We start from the raw sequence: 15,810 nt of genomic DNA on the forward strand, positions 1-15,810 counted from the left end.
TTCGAACTTGGAACGAGCATGAAGAAATTAACGAGACTTCTTTATCTTTTGAGTTGTTCTGCCGGATCGGTCGCTCCATATCTTTGGTTTGAACCCTTGAAAAAAATTGGTTCTTATGGATTCGTTGAGAATGATTCTGATCTAGTTCATGGCCTATTAGAAGTAGAAGGTGGTGGGATCCTCACGGACAGAAAAAGATTGCAGTCAGTTTGATAATAATCGAGTGACATTACTTCTTCGGTCCGAACCAAGGAATCAGTTAGATATGATGCAAAATGGATATTGTTCTATCGTTGATCAGAGATTTCTATATGAATAAAAATACGAATCTCCGTTTGAAGAAGGTACCGTCGACCCGCAACAGATAGAGGAGGATTTATTCAATCACATAGTTTGGGCTCCTAGAATATGGTTGTGGCAATCTATTTGATTGTATCGAAAGGCCAAAAGAATTGGGATTTCCCTAGGGTCATTTCGGGGCAAGCGGATCATTTATCATAAAGAGGATGAGCTTCAAGAGAATGATTCGGAGTTCTCGCAGAGTGGAACCATGCAGTACCAGACACGAGATAGATCTTCCAAAGAACAAGGCTTTTTTCGAATAAGCCAATTCATTTGGGACCCTGCGGATCCATTCTTTTTCCTATTCAAGGATCAGCCCTTTGTCTCTGTGTTTTCACGTCGAGAATTCTTTGCAGATGAAGAGATGTCAAAGGGGCTTATTACTTCCCAAACTTTTCCTCCTACAAAAATAGTTAAACGCAGGTTCATCAAGAATACGCAAGAAAAGCACTTCGAATTGTTGATTCATCGCCAGAGATGGCTTAGAACCAATAGTGCATTATCTAATGGATCTTTCCGTTCTAATACTCTATCCGAGAGTTATCAGTTTTTATAAAATCTTTTCCTATCTAACGGAAGGCTATTGGATCAAATGACAAAGACATTGTTGAGAAAGAGATGGCTTTTCCCGGATGAAATGAAACATTTGATTCATGTAACAGGAGAAAGATTTCCCATTCCTTAGCCCTAAAGATATGTGGCCATGAAAAAGGGAAGGGATTAAGTGGAACAGGATTGGCCGGGTGGTAGAGTCGTGGAAACACTTGTTTATTCCATATTTTGGACCTTAGCTCCATGGAACAATATGCTACTGCTGAAACATGGAAGAATTGAAATCTTAGATCAAAACACTATGTATGGATGATATGAACTGCCTAAACAAGAATTCTTGAACGGCGAACAACCAGAGTACTCACTACATCAAACAATTTCCATTAATGAAACCATGTAAATCCATCGGATAATCAAAAATACGCATGTCTGATGAAATGGTTGTTGCTATCTGCTTCAATAACGAATCATTGGTTTCACTTTTTTACTAAAGAAAATAGATATACCTTTCTCTTCGTCTCAGGTCGATGGATCTTCTCAATGGGAAGATCTCCCATATGGATAATACACATTCCAGTTGACCGAGCCTAATTCGTCTTGTTTTGTTCCGAAGCAAAGATATCCACGGAGGCCGGTTCGTCCTATTCAGATATTCACGACCAAGAGGTACTGGATTCTCTTTCGGATAGGCCCTGAAAGGAGAAGAAAGGCTGGAATGCCAACAGACGTCTGTCTATTCTCTAATTCACCCGACCCGATAGTACCCATTTTGGTAACGTCCAGTGCCAAAGTCACTGAATGGGTAAGTCGCCAATCCCTAAAACGGACTATGTAATGTACTTTATCTGTTGGGGTACTGGTGGGTATTTTACCAGAGGTTTCTATCAATCTACCCTTGTGTGATTCCTGTTGAATCATATACTCGGGGGTGGGTGCGGGGCGGACGATTTCCAAACGGACTACTCATTCATTAGATAGAGAAGATCGCCAAGATTTCGTGATCCGCTGCCGAACCTATTCCAATTCCAACAGCTCAGACTCGGATCGTGGGGATCACCGGAATACTTCGTATCAACAGATAAGATACTCGGTATATCAATATTGATTAGATCCGAAATCTGTTATTGAATTGCTCATTCAATGAGCATTCTCAATATTATGCCTTGAAGAGGACTCGAACCTCCACGCTCTTTAGCACGAGATTTTGAGTCTCGCGTGTCTACCATCAAGGCATCTTGAAAGTGAATCGTATTCCATGAATATGATATCTATCTAATGTGATATATGGAATATATGACAAAGGTGGAGTGTTGGAGTATTTCTATCGATCGGTCATATAGGCCTGAGTCAGACATCAAATTGCTTCGATTTGAATTATCCGGAGGATACCTTATATATATCAAAAAGATGTACAATCAAACCTATTTCTCGATTCAATAGAAGCCCAAAGAAGTGAATATGGTACCCAAATAACGATAGGATAGATATGTCAAAAGCAGGTCTGATTACGCCTCTTCCTAATCCGTCATAGAATGGTTGGACGTAGGGATCCATATGTAAACATAGTCTCTATTTACATACGCTCGAATGACCCCTTCTCATAATAAGAATGTACATAACCCTATTCTGGTCTGGTCCGGTATGGAATGAACTTATAATCTGATGATCGAGTCGATTCCATGATTAGAAGTTCCCCAGCCCATTCCCATTTTGGGCGGAACAGATCTACTAATTCTTTTATTCCAGTTAGTAAGAGGGATTTGGAACTCAGAAATATACCTAGAAGCTAAAAGAGGGTATCCTGAGCAATTGCAAGAATTGGGTTCATGGATATTCCTGGTATAGTAGATGCTATCACACATACAGTCATACTCAATTCGATGGAAAATTGTTTGATCTTAAAGGGCCAATTTCGCACGTAAGGGGTTATTTCTTGGTTTCGTCCAGTCATTAATAACTTGATTATAGTTATCTAATAGTAGATAGAAACAAGGCTCGTAAGGAGTCCTATTGAAACCAAGAAATATAGGCCTGCCATCCACACCAGAATAGATAGAGTTTTCCGAAAAAACCTGCTAGTGGACGAAGACATCAATGGATAAGAGACTGAGGGCTGACATCTGGCAAATTCCTATTTTTTGTCCGCCACCGAGGGATTGAAATCGATCCGCAAAAGATCAGGGCGATTCAGGAAATGCCGCCTCCAAGAAACCTAAAGGAGCTTAAATAACTCCAAGGAAGATTGGCTTACATCCAACGGTTCGTTCATATCAAACTTATCTGGCAGATGCCTGCCCTTCTCCCGGTTGATGAAGAAGGGAGTCCCGTTCGAGTGGGATAAAGCCTGCCAAAACTTTCCTTGGGTACGAATGTCATGTTCAAAGCTGGTTTCTCTAGACACCATGGAAAAGATCACTGACGAGCTCAATCTCTAAGTGTGAAATTGTCAGTTTCATCCTCGAAATGAGCCTGAGATCATATGGGTCAACAATTCGAATTTCTTAGTTACAGAAAGCCCTTCTCAAGGAAGTGAGCCAAGAGCCATAAACAGAGCCAGCGGATTCTCATTCTGCTGTGCCGGTGCGCAAAGCAAGCACGCTTAGACTGCGATGTGCAATCTTTGGTCTGCCTATCATTGCCCATTAAGGGCTGACTCTCTGTCTGGCTTGGTCTCGCTCCCTTCCCGTCTGCCTTCCCTCCCCTATAAAAAAATGTATAGTCTCGCCCATAACTGATCCTTCGTTGATTGATCGACCTACCAAAAATCGGGATCTTTACCTTGTGGTCGACTAAGGCAAAGAAAAGAAGAGAAGGGTTGGTCGGGATTTCAATGCTTCCAAAAACGGTGGTTTAAGTCTTCCTCAAATTACCTCCCCTCCCCCTGCCAATCATTCGTCCCGTGAATTAAGGAAGAGCGAGAAAATGCTGGTCCTCTCCTTTGAGTCGTCATTCTGCTTTCCTTCTTGACCTTTGAAGGAGATAGCACGGAAAATAGTGGACCGATTAGTCCTTTCGTCCTTCCAATTCCTCGACGAGTGAGCGCTCCAAGTGGTCCGGTCAGGAGGGTAGCTGACCACCCATCGGCTATTCAAAGTGGATACTACAATGGAGCTTACGTCTTTCCCCGGGCACGCATCTAATTATTTCTTCTGTTCTAAATAAAGGCCCAATCTTGGTGATGAAGTGGAGGACCCTAACAAAAATAAGGCGGTAACGCAATTCTTCTATCTGGGGGCATACTAGCCCGACTCCTTTGCGGAATGAGGGAATCTCCTCTTATCTTGTAATGTCTTTTGAAGGGGGCCTACTTACGTTAGGGGCCAGGCCTCTCCACTGGAACCTACTCTTTTTTGAAGGCATAGATTCTTTCTCGATTTATTGAGAACTTTCAGCCAGAGGAAAACCATCAGAAGCCCGAACAAGCAAGACGAGGAAGCGAGTGAAAAGGAAGGATAGGGAGAGGAAGATGACTATCTAAGATAGTCCTTTAGGTCCGTGTAAGGCGAGTGGAAGGAAGTGACTCGACCGATAGGTTTAGGGAGTCAGGCAGGTCTGGAGGTAGTGCCTCCAAAGAGGTATTTTAATTAACTGCACCATTCAAGATCAATGCTTGCATTCAGGGGATAGATGGGCGAGAGATGGACGAAACCTCTTGAAAGTTGAACTGATTCTTATTCTTATCTGGTTGTTCTAAGCCTGCCTACTTTTGATGACATGAGATTCAAGACCCCCCTAAAAAAAGTAAAGGCAGCTGATCCCGATTTCCTTGATCCTTCATCTGGCTGGACTCTCGATAGAGTAAGCTGGATGTGCTATTCGATCTTGTAACCCACGAAAGCTCGAGAAAGAAAATGTCCTCTCAAGGCGGATCTTTCAACCGCCTCCTTGAAAGCCGAGGCCTGAATCACCTGGCATTCCTCTAGTTAACCTGTCGCGGGGTAGGGAGGTCCCTGACGTTCAGAACCTTTCTCCCAAAGCCTTCCCTGATTCTACTTTTGGCAGGCCATGGTGCGGATAAAAGCTTGTGGGTTCTCTCCTGCTTATTCATTAGGGCGAGTGAATGTCAAGGAGGGGATCATAGTTTTTCAACTCATCTGGAATGTCACGGAGCAGCTTCGTGGTCCTGTTCCGGTCCCAGATGCAGTCCCGTCATCAGTAGCTAAAACCAAGGTGGGCCCTTCCCCATCAGTCCCCGGAAGTTGTATCTTATCGAGTGGACTTATCAGCATCACGCTTAAAAATATGGTGTCCAACTCTGCCCGTGACTCGCATTGGCAACTTTATCCCGCCTGATGGGCATACCGCACCTCAGTCCGCACTCCCACAGGGGCAAGGCCATATTTCATTGGTCCCTGGTGGCGAAGCCATTGTGCCTTTTTCACTTATCTAAAAATTTCATTATTCGCTGGCATCTTCAGACTGATGGTATCCCTCACGATTGGTCTTACATGTTCGCTACCGGCGAGCTCTATATGTCCGAGAGTGAGTAGAAGCCCACGGAGCGGTTCGGGTGAATTTCTTTTTTGAGGATAGTATGTTATTCATTCTCCCTGCTTGTCCTTTCGGGGTGTTTTCTCCGGGGCTTGATATTAGAGTTGAAATATCCAGCTGGGGCAGGCGAGATGACTTTGGGCTCTGAATTGAAGGATTGATACCTGCGCAGACATCCATCGCCCCGAATGAGACAGATTTCTTCTGGAAGGAGGGACGGATCATTTGCTTTAGATAGAGATTGATGTCGGCCCTTTAGCTTCAACTCACAATGGGAAGGAAAGCTTCGGGATCAGGGGCTGAGAGATGAGAATAAGTGCAGGGCTCGAGAAATTCGAGGCCTTACTCTCCTTGCTCATCATCTGGGCTTGGAACTCCGACAGCTGGAGGATAGAATTCGTCTGGCTGATCGACGTTCTGATTATAATGCCCTACAGCGTCTTATCTGTAGCTGGGGGCAAGTCTTTGATCACCGAGCAATTATCACTCGTATACTCACGATACTCCGAGAGTCTACTCCATGCATCCGACGGCAACGTCAAGACCTACCATGGCCTGCTCCGGAGTTACGGCAGGCTATTCTGAGAAGATACTGGGCCCCCCGACAATGTCAAGGCCCTGTCAATCCACAAGATTATATCATCCATCTTCCCCGTCCAAGGACACGTGTGGCCTACGCTGGGGGCAATACAGTTATTATTACTCACCCAAGGGGTTTACCACCGACCTCAAGGGTGACAAATTTGGTTGTGGAGTCTAATCATTACATCTCTGTCGGAGAAGGGACTCCATCAACTGAAAAGAAATTGGAAGCTTGACCTCGGTAGGAGCCTGCACCTCACTCGAGGTCGATTCGAGTTATAATGAATTGAACATCAAGGCGAGAGGAAGAAGATGAAAACGGGATTTCTCTCATCGCAATTCAAGATTTAAACCCGCCGGGGGCAAAACTGTCCACAACCCGGAGGTGAGAAATAATCAACCTTCGGTTTTCAATCGGCCGAAGAGAAGATTGATGGGGACTACCATTCAGGTCCTCAATGATGCTTCGTCATCGTCGTCTAAATTTTATTCTAAGGCTCAGCATCAACAGCCTTGGAAATCCGTTTCACCTTCCACAAAAACTCGACGGCATAATGCTCGAAGAGCACAGATGAGAATCCAGCTCTTGGCGTATTCGATGCAGTCCTTGGTCATTTTCGGCCAAAAGTATCCCATGACCTTGAGCCTGTGGTACATTTTGGGCCCGGATTGGTGCGCTCCGCAGACCCCAGAATGTACTTCTTCCATAGCTTTCCGTGCCTCTTGCCCCGACAGACAACGGAGCCAAGTCTGCTCGTAGGATTTCCTGTAAAGGATGTCGTTGTGTAAAAGATACAGCGGTAGCCGCCTCCGCAGCTCGATCCTCTTAGCTGGACCATCAGGGAGCCTGCCGTGTTTTAAATATTCAATGAAGGGAAGTCTCCAATCTGGATGTTCAACAGGTGAACATTCTGCTTGGGTAGCTTGAAGTTGATCGGAGACGATGTCAAGCATGGGCGGGAGGAGGAGTCTTTGCTCGACTCGGACATCCGCCTCGCCTTCGGAGGGTAAGGTAAGAGCTGCAGCTAACTTTGCCAGCGCGTCAGCCTCAGCATTTCGTCGCCTTGGCACATGATGAACCTCAATGAATGCGAACCTCTCCATAAGTTTGAGGACTAAGGCGTGATAGGGCACTAGCTCAGGCTTCCGAAGTAAATGCCTTGAATCTGTCGAATGACGAGCTGAGAATCCCCATAGGCGTACAAATAGAAGATGCCCATGTCCAGGGCCGTAATCAAACCAAAGATGAGTGCCTCGTACTCAGCTTCCTTGTTCGAACAGTCTGGCTTGAGTATTGAGAAGGAGTGATAGACGACTCCTTTCGCGGGCGTAACAAATACAACTCTGTCCCCAGCTTTACGCCTAGGAGGGTCACCATTGATAGCAGGTAGTGTGCGGGATGCACCATCAAAATACATCTCCCAGTGTGGGCCGATGCTTTCGGTCAACATCACCTCTTCATCAGGTAGATTGGTGATTAATGGAGAGTCGTCGGGGAGAGGGTGAGCAGCTAGGAAATCGGCCAGTGCTTGCCCTTTGATGGCCTTCTGAGGCACGTAGGTGATGTCGAACTCCATCATCAATACTGCCCACTTGCCAATCCCCAGAAGAAAGAAGAAAGCGCCTCTTGAAAGCATTCTTTGAAAGCCTCAATTCCTCTCTCACTCACGATGAAAGCTAAGAGCTTGCTCGAAGACAGCCCAAGACGGGGATTTGACCTCTTCTTGTTGAATTGATTCAGATAGACTCCAAAAATCGCAAGATCATGTCGAGAAAGTAGAAAAGCCACAGGCTCTCGTTCATCTTACCAGTCATATATATATATATATATATATATGTTGTAATATTGTAGACACCAGACGAAGCAGTGGTTTATTTTCATTTTGACAATCAATATATTTCTTAAATCAATCTGTTTATGAGAAAAGGTCAAGAGACTTTGATTTTCGTTTCAACAATTATGATCATACGAGTTTATTTTCTGTTACGATGGATCGACGAAACAATAGCAAGTCCAATAGCTGCTTCAGCAGCTGCAATGGCTATAACAAAGATTGAGAAAATGTCTCCTTTTAATTGGCGACTATCAAATATATCAGAAAATGTTACAAGATTGATATTAACCGAATTTAGTATAAGCTCAAGACACATAACCGCTCTAACCATGTTTCGACTTGTGATCAATCCATAGATACCGATAGAAAATAAATAAACACTCAAAAAAAGGACATGCTCAAACATCATTGACTAACTCCTTATCAATCTCGATTCATTTCAATATGAACAACAATTCAACCGATTCAATTGATTAGAATAGAACAATTACACAACAAAAGAAGATATTTACGGTAGATAGATTTAACTAAAAATTTCTATTTATTTATTTAGAATTTAGTTAGAATTCTAAGAATTGAGAATCATTATTAAGTTAAGTATTTTTATTGCTTATTGTCGAGCCATACTAATTGCACCTATCAAGGAAACTAAAAGAATTATAGAAATGAGTTCAAACGGAAGATAAAAATCTGTTGATAAATGAATCCCAATTTGTTGAACGTTATTTATTAGGTCCTGTTCCATAATCTGGTTTGATCTTGCAGTCCAAATAATTCCGTACCATGACGTATCTGGGATAGTAGTAATTAGTGAAAAAAGAATAGTTGTACAAACCATCGAAGTGACCCCATCTCCAATGGTCCAAAAATAGGAATTATTGGAATATTCTGAACCATTCATGAACATTACAGCAAATATGATCAAGACATTTATGGCTCCCACATAAATAAGGAGCTGTGCGGCAGCTACAAAATAGGAGTTCGATGAAATATAGAATAAGGATATACAAAAAAGAACAAATCCCAACGAAAAGGCAGAATAAATTGGATTGGTAAATAATACTACCCCCAGACCCCCTAATACAAGAATTGACCCCTCAACAAGAATATCATGTATTGGTCCAGGTAAATCCATTATGTATAAAATACAAAATAAATAACTTTAACTATTTCATGACCTTACTTTAACTTTACTAAATAAATGGTCCAGGAAAGGAAAAGGGGTTACCCTATTTTTTTTTCTTGTATATAATATTGTATATGATACATTTATAATTGAATTGAATTTGAATATGGATTAATGTAGATATAGATATAATTATCGGGCCAATCCTACTTTATTTATATTTATCCGAAAGAAAAAAAAAAGAAAAGAGTAGTTGGAATATGTAGTTGAAATTTGCTATTTCGAAATCATCACGAAAAATATATTCTCAGTTTAAATCAAACAGTGATTCTCAACAATCAATAGTTATTAGTTTTTATTTGTAGTTACTGACTACAAAAAATAAAAAGCTTGGATACTTTATATCAAAACAAAATCTTAGTAATCAGTAATTGTTCTTGAATCAAAGGGTTTATCTTTGTCTATTTTTATTTGAGTCGAATTCATAACTGTTTGAATTGTGTAATCTCCAATTATGGAGATTGGTAATCGACCCAAAGCAATTTGATTATAATTCAATTCGTGACGATCATAAGTAGAAAGTTCATATTCTTCAGTCATTGATAAACAATTTGTTGGACAATACTCGACACAGTTACCACAAAATATACAAACCCCGCAATAATTAAGCAATTGTTTCTTTTTAATATCTCTTTGCTTAGTAAATATACTAAAAAAAAAACCTATTTTCCTGTCTTTGGTGATCATCTTCTTCAAAGCCAGACTGAAGATCCCACGAGGTCTGTCTGCCAGCGCTGATTCACCACTCTCTCTCTAGAATAGATGTATGTCCCATTTTACTCATCAGTGCATCTCCTTGATTAGCAGTAGTAATGTTCAGACCCACTCTCATAGATGTTGGGATAGTCATATGAAGCCACCGTCACTGTGACGCATAGCATCTTTGCCGGACTCTCTCTTTTGCACAAGCGATCGGGTTATCTCTTTGGTTCAGACTGTTGTTCCGGCCAGACCACAGCCGTCTCATCTTCATAGTGGTGACTTCGGGCTCAAGTGGACGGGGAGATGGATCATGGATGTCCGAAGATAGAACAACGATCTGAGTCACATTTGAAAGCCGCTTGGATGGCATCATGCCACCCAATTGTTTCCTACCTCAGAACGGGAATTGTGAGAGCTATGTTCATTGGACGAAGTTCTTTCAGCATACCCAACCCATCGCCATGGATCTTTCGCGGTACCAACCTTGCGAGTCTGGAGTGAACATCTTCTGACCATGAATGTGATATGGCCATACTATGATGAAAGAAGATACTCTTTGTTGTGGAATGAAGTCATGGTGAGAAAGAATCCCTTGCTTGATGGGGGAGATCTTACGGAGAGCTGGTGAAAGAAGACATGTCATATCGGTCATGAGTGGAACAAAGTGAGCCGAGTCGGATAGACCTCAGAGAGTCAGGACGAGATCCCTTGTTGGGTCGATCAAGAAAGGGTCCGTCACAGACTGACAATTCTTCTTTGGGTTTCAGTTCATCTACACTACAAAAGGATCCTTCTCTACAAGTGGTTTACTCTCAGCTCCAATCTTGCTTCTTGTTCGAAGAGTTCTCCTCGAAATGAAAGAAAAGAGTTGGGCTTCCCTTTCATTCTTGGACAGTGGATTCAGCTAATGCTTTTGAGGGTGAGGCTCCAGAGTTGTTCGAGCCTGTCGCTCTCTTCTTTAACTTGAAGGGAACTTTGCTCTCTCAATGGCGAGTTCTATCTCGGTCTTTGAGAAACTCTCATCTTGTTTTTGCTCTCTGAATTATGGATAATTCTCCTCTGGGTCGTCCAATCAAAGAATGAAAGGCGGGTGGTCCTTTACGTAATAGAGCGGGGGGCTAGCCAACTCAGTCGAAAGGAAAGGGCTCTCCTCTTGAAGATGAATATGCCTTTGAGAGAAAGAAGGTTGGTTTTGGGGAGAAGCTGTGATGACCGCTGCTTGTTTGATAAAAAAAACTCCCCACACCTCTATTGAAGGGAAAGTCGCCACATGAGATTCTTCTTAGACGTAAGGCTAAGTATGTATGAACATCTTAACATTTTTTGTTGTGTCTGCTTTGCGCATGTACCGAGTGCAACTCGGGACAAATTATCTCCAAAGGCCACTCGGTCTATCTTTTTTGCTCAAAGAGCTTAAGGGTTAGGGAGACATTTTTTGATCCACTCAAAATCTATAAAAAAAAACTTTTGAAACATTTTGAAACTTGTAAAGTCGAGACAGGGTATCGAAGCAAGGGGAAGTTTCAACACCAGCAAGTTGATCTTTCTGCTACCAATACTATTCCACTTCCTTCCTCTTGCTGATCAACTCGTTCAGCCGCCTGAAACAGAGACTCTTCCTCAAGAGGTTGCTATACATGCTGATGATCGAGGTTATCCCACAGCAGTGGCTCCATCTTCTCTCTCTCTCCTGCTCGTGATTCAACCTCTTCAGCGACAGGTACCTCACAAACTCCTCCCATCGCACTTCGGAAAGGTAAGCTCTTCTTCCTATCCAGCGCTTCGTATCTTATGATCCCCTTTCTTTCCTCATTGCAACTGACTCGCCCGACTGAGTGGGGCAAAAAAGTCTATTTCCGAACTCGTTGGGCAGTAACTGAAGCAAGCACTTGGCTTTAGAGCCCTATCACGTAGGGGGGAAAACTAACTGAATGTGTGAAGCATATGGGTAAGAAAGGCACTTCTCCGTCGGAAAGGAACTTCTCCCCCTGAATCAGAGCGGAAAGTTCGGATCTCGCTTCATTTTCAAAAAAGTCTTTCTTTCCTGCGTTCTCTTCTCTGCAATCCGTCATGGCCTTTCTGAACTTTTCGCAAAAGGTCACTCACTGTCAAGGGAGCCACTTTCTTCGGGCGGCAAGTCTTGCCCATTATTCGAAGTCAACGACAGCTCGGGTATCTTGATGGTACCGAGTCCACCGCAGATGATTGAAGAAGTATCGACTAGAAAAGAAGAGAAAACTACAAAGACATTAGTTCAAAATCCAGCGTATAAGGACTGGATATTTACAGCTTCTCCTCCTCCCGTGAGTTTTGGTTCTGAAAGATTATCGCACTGATAGAGAGCTACTCACACTCAGCGCCCCCCATTCTTTCTTCCTGATCACAAGAACTCCAAGGCATTTCGTAGGAATACATCTCTGTAGTCCTATGCATACCCCACTAGTCCTCGTCGATGAATCTCCTTGCCATTTTATATACTTTATATTCTGGCCCCTGCCTCCGGAGTCTTTCTAGGAAAGTCTGGAGGGTCTTGAGACTGACCTCGTTCTTCAGTCTTGCCAAGATGAAATCGAGCATGCCTTTCAAGTCCCTCTCGCTAAGCTCCTCTCTATTCGCTTGACTTATTTCACGGAATGTGTTTTCAATTTGCTCGTGATAGGCGTAGGCTCTTTGAAGAGTCCTTTCCTCTCTTTGAGAAAGAGGTCTGGATTCGCCCCAATCTAAAGAAGGAGGGTTATGTTCTGCTTCCGCTGCCGCTCCAGGCATTGGAGCGGGAACCAGCGCTGGAGGGATTGGAGCGGGATTCTCAGATGCCGCTCTTGACTGACCACAGCTTCCGGGGGAGCGGTCTGCTCCCGGGATGATGCAGAGGTGCCCGAACAGTCAGCCAGAAAAGCTTTGAATAGCTCTTACGAGTTAGCGGACGTTTCCGGAGGCATTGAAGGGCCGGGTTCCCCCATTCCGCCCAAGTCGGACTCGGAGCCAAGTATCTCCCCATAATTAGTGAGAAAATAGAAACCACCCTCAGAGGGGTCCCCCGGAGTGGATTGAGGCTGTGCTTGGGCGGGCGCCGCTTCGGGAGCAAGTATGGGGATCGGCCCATCTTGCTCGGGCACCTGTCCATTTTGTGAGGAAAGTGGCGGCCCCAACTCGGCTCAAATCTGGTCCTGTGGAATGTCAGGAATTTCCATAGGGGTATCCTGTACAGGTATGTAACCTGAAGCGTCCGGCACCAGGGGGGCTTGCTGCACCCTCGCAGGAACCCAGGCACCCGTCTGCTCGTGACCCAGAGTAGATGATGATGCTCCGGGGGCGCCCCGCCCTGCTAAGACTTCGGCTATATTGACGTTTTGGGAGGGATATTTGAAGGAAGATAGTATTGAAGCAATACTATCTTCCGAATTAGTCGAATTACTAGGCGAAACCGCATAAGCGGGACCTTCATAAAAAAATAGCAGAATGCACTGAAAGAGCAAAGGACTAAAAAAATAAATGCCTAAATAATCCCGTGAATAAAACATAAAATCAGTCTAAAATATGCGAAAAATATATTGGAATATATCGAGCTCCTTTCTTTTTCGCGTTCTTGCTAACTTATTACAAAAATTTGCTTATAAAAGAGAATAAGTAAGACTGCGGCAACCAGAAATAAGATCAAGGAGGAGGTTTGAAATTGATCCAGTTGAGGCATTTATTTTTTTCAAAAAATAAACCTCCAGACAAGAAAAGGAAGACTCCTTCGAGGTGACAGGATTCGAACCTATGGCCCTCTGTACCCAAAACAGATGCGCTGACCAGACTGCGCTACACCTCGTCTCTCCCCCGGAACATATGGATCCAACCGATCCATAAAGACTCGAACCGAACTCGCCCACCCCGCTTTGGGCACAGGGAGGTACACCGCTTTTTGGAAATCAGCCTCTTTCATTCACTTTCATTTCTTCCTTCAGTAGGCTCGCTCTCGGTGGACCAAAAGCCCGCTCAGAAGTGGATTCGAACCACTGACACAAGGATTTTCAGTCCTTTGCTCTAACCTGCTGAGCTACCTGAACCACTTTCCTTCTCTTTTCTTCATCTATGAGCGTCCTACCTGCAGTGGAGGAGCTTGCTCAAGAACCGAGAGCCGTCCAGTCCCTGGTCGGCCCTCGTTCGGTCAGGTCTTCTTCGCTATAGACGCCACCAAGAACAAGAAAGAGGCGCTCCGCTCCGTTTCACTAAGTAGTGCTATTCTGTCCTCCGGGGGACTCCATCAATCAGAGGTTCTTTCTCTCACGTAATTTCGCCCGCCCGTTCCACTTCCGTGCCGGAGGAAATGGGATTCGAACCCATGATACAATCTTCTTGTATGTCGATTTAGCAAACCAATGCCTTAAGCCACTCAGCCATACCTCCAAGTTGTTGATCGGAATTGGATGTGCCGGGTTGGGTTGGTTGCCCGAAGATCCACTGCGTAAGCCGTAGCGCGCGTACTCAGATTTACTGAGCGAGACAGACTCTATCCAGATCTATGGATCTCCCCAGCATCCAAGCTTCACTCCATCAAAATCCGCCACTCGTTGGGCGAGGCCTTGCTTTCTATGAACACCTCACCACTGAATGATGAACTTAGCCTGTCTTCGCCTCCGACCCGACCAGGAGAGAAGACAGGGTCAAGCCAAGCCGCCCTTCCTCACCTGCCTTCTTTGAATTCATATCTCCTTCGTCTAGTCGAGAAGGGAAAAAGCCCGGCGGGGAACTGGACCGTGACTCTTCTAAATCATTACATTACGGAGAAGTCCATTCTCGTCATGATCGATCCACGTCCTACCATAGTGCCCGGGGAACCAGGCTTGCTTAGCTTACCAAGCTAAGCGCGAAGGAATTTATCTAAGATTGCACGAGCTAGCCAGAAGGTAGCGTAGCTTGCTTCTATCAGATTCTCTAGTGATCCACTGGAATCGGCCTCGGGTGAGGCCTCCCTAGTCGTCGAAAGATTTCATCCCTTGGTCGTTAAGGTGGGGTTCAAACTGCAACTAATGCTCTATCTCCGTCGTCGAATACGGGATACTCACTTTCAATGGCCTCGCATCCCCAGAGCCATATTCAGACTAGCCTGCCCTTCCAATCGGGGTTATAACGGGTCCGGTATCAGCAACACCAGCCAATCGTGTTGGTACGGTGGGTTCCCCATACCCACTATTCGGAAAAAAGCTTGGCATAGCAGCTCAAACCCCCTTGACTTAAGCTCGGGAAATGGGAGTGATAACCGGCCCTAGCCCCCAATTCCGAACAAATTGATTGGACCGAGGTTCGTGCAGGGAGGGAATAGGAACTAATAACGATGGTTCGAGGTTGAGCTCACCGGCCGCCCTACGTCAGTAGTCTTCCTAACTTCTATTCCCTTTTTTTGCCCTAAGGTAAGGCCCCGAGGTCCTTCAAGAACAGCATTGCGGTCGCAACGGGGCTCCGGGTGAATATTGTCCGCCCGTGTGAGCCGGGCTGTGAATATTTATAGGTCGGGGTCTTTACTGAAAAACCACAATACAGAACTCAAACAATTTGAAGAAATCCGCAAGTGACTATAATTTGAATTCACTAGTCGTGTTGAGTTGAGGCTTATTTCAATATAACAAATCTGCCAATCCCGATATTCCCACATTGCATCCTGGTCCAGTGTCCATTCCTGAATGAAAGAAATGAGCTTTTTTCTGCGCCCCTTCACTCACTTCTGAATGACTCCTTTAGGGTTAATGGAAAAAGCTCGAATCGAAACTATCACGACGAAACTTTGTCTTTAAAGGCACATCGAATGAAAACGACCTTCTCAATATGGTGTAAGAATTTCCGGTTAGTCGGAAAGGGAGAGTAGTTGCGGAATCATTTTGAACGGCCATAAAACGGACTTAGCGGTTGCACGGGGTTCGGCCTTTGGGCCAAAGCCACTTCCAGCAGTAGGTTCCCCGATTGAATGAATCAGGTTGATCTGACTAGGGCATTTCGAAAAAAAAAAAATGGAAAGAGTCAGAAGCGGGAATAAGAAAACCCACTTTATCGCCTTGACTTGACAAGAACCTCATTTCCGAGACGAGGACATTCCTCTTGTGAATCGAACATACCTCTTTCTTTCAAAGCCTTATTGAG

At 44.3% G+C, this 15,810-nt stretch overlaps 2 non-coding genes across 2 annotated transcripts; both read right to left on the reverse strand.

The window, feature by feature from the left end:
- Positions 1-13,429: 13,429 nt before the first annotated feature.
- Positions 13,430-13,504, reverse strand: TRNAP-UGG. The gene has a single exon. It is a non-coding gene; the product is annotated as a tRNA-Pro (tRNA).
- Positions 13,505-13,668: 164 nt separating this feature from the next.
- On the reverse strand, positions 13,669-13,742 carry TRNAF-GAA. The gene has a single exon. It is a non-coding gene; the product is annotated as a tRNA-Phe (tRNA).
- Between the last annotated feature and the right edge of the window lie 2,068 nt (positions 13,743-15,810).

This window comes from Ananas comosus, unplaced genomic scaffold (assembly GCF_001540865.1).
Source record: "Ananas comosus cultivar F153 unplaced genomic scaffold, ASM154086v1, whole genome shotgun sequence".
Taxonomy (NCBI): domain Eukaryota; kingdom Viridiplantae; phylum Streptophyta; class Magnoliopsida; order Poales; family Bromeliaceae; genus Ananas; species Ananas comosus.